A 1,527-nucleotide genomic window follows, 5' to 3' on the forward strand; every position below is an offset into this window, starting at 1 on the left:
TGGGCAATCTACTTCCATAGTAATACTGCCTTGGGAAACCAAGGAAGGGTCACTATGGGCAGGGGCCGACTTGATGGCACACAACAGCAATACCATTCATTGTGGATTAAGAAACTCATGACAATTTGCAAATGTTTTGGCCTAAAGTTTGAATATAGCTATGATATTTATTTTTTAGATATAAGTAGGTGATTGTTGGTAGTACATGCATTCTTATGTGTTTGATAAACAAGATTTAAAATATTTTTCAGAAGCTGCCATGTGATTTTATGAGAAAGAGATAAAATAAAATTATTTTACTTTCAATTTTATATTCAATTTTCTCATGTTAGCTCATTTTTTTTTCTTTTCAGGAGATCAAATATTACATGCTCTATACACATATTTAGCCACACACTCATGTGACAAAATTCCAAACTGTTTTAAACTTACCCGTATCACTATGTGAGCTTCAGTAAAATATAATATGACTATATGAGATGAAATTTCAGCAACTGAGAATGCAAATTGTGTGCATATGTGTGTACTCTTTGAAATAAGCACAATAACTCAAAATAGTGTTGCAGCAAATGACACAAAATTTAATTTTAAAATATTTGTAGCTGTATTGTTTTTCTAGGAAAATAATGACAACCTTCTAGCATTTACAAAATTAGAGCTTGTGTAATAATAATAAAAAATAATAAAACACCATTGAAAAAATAAGTACAGCTTTAAAATTAAAAATGATAAATTTTTTCTTATACTTAATGGTTTGGCAATCCTACTTCCGTAGTGATACTGCCTCGGAAACCCAAGGAGGGGTCGCTATGAGTCGGGGCTGACTCGACGGCACATAACAACAACATACTTAATGCAATGATTGAAATAATAAAACATTTCCCCTAAATTATATTTTTAATAAGAAGGAAATACTTACAGGCATTTGGTGGTACACATAATGGTATATTCTCTGGCTTTTGTTTACTGGTGAGAACCAGCTGGTGATTCAGTTTAATTTTATGGTCAGATCAGTCCTGCAGGGAAAACTTAGATAGCTTCACAGATGGATAGAGAAAGAAATGTTCCAGGTAAGACAACAAAATAGAAAAGTAAGTGAAAAATGCCACAGAACAGAAATGAGATAGTCATATCGAGATAGGACATAAGCTATTATGTCCATTTGTGTGATGGAAATTTCAATGATGATGAAACAATATAATCAGACATTAAATGTGATCAAAATATTTTTGAACCTGATGAATAAAGCAAAAATGAACTTAGTAAATGAGCCAGAATAGATCATCATTGCTAACAGAAGATAAAGTAAGGGCAAAATATCATAGTTATAAAGTTTTTACCTGTCTTATGTAAAAAGAAATAACAGTATTTTCTTTCTTATGCTGGATTCCCATAAAGCACACAAAACAAACATTTTAATTTTCTTTTTTTTTTTTTTTAATTTTGATTTGGGTGAAACGTTACAGAGCAAATTCATTTTCTATACAGCAGCTCATACACACTTTGTCTCATGACATTGACTACAAT

This window comes from Orycteropus afer, unplaced genomic scaffold (assembly GCF_000298275.1).
Source record: "Orycteropus afer afer isolate SDZICR_OR568_19922 unplaced genomic scaffold, OryAfe1.0 scaffold00453, whole genome shotgun sequence".
Taxonomy (NCBI): Eukaryota; Metazoa; Chordata; class Mammalia; order Tubulidentata; family Orycteropodidae; genus Orycteropus; species Orycteropus afer.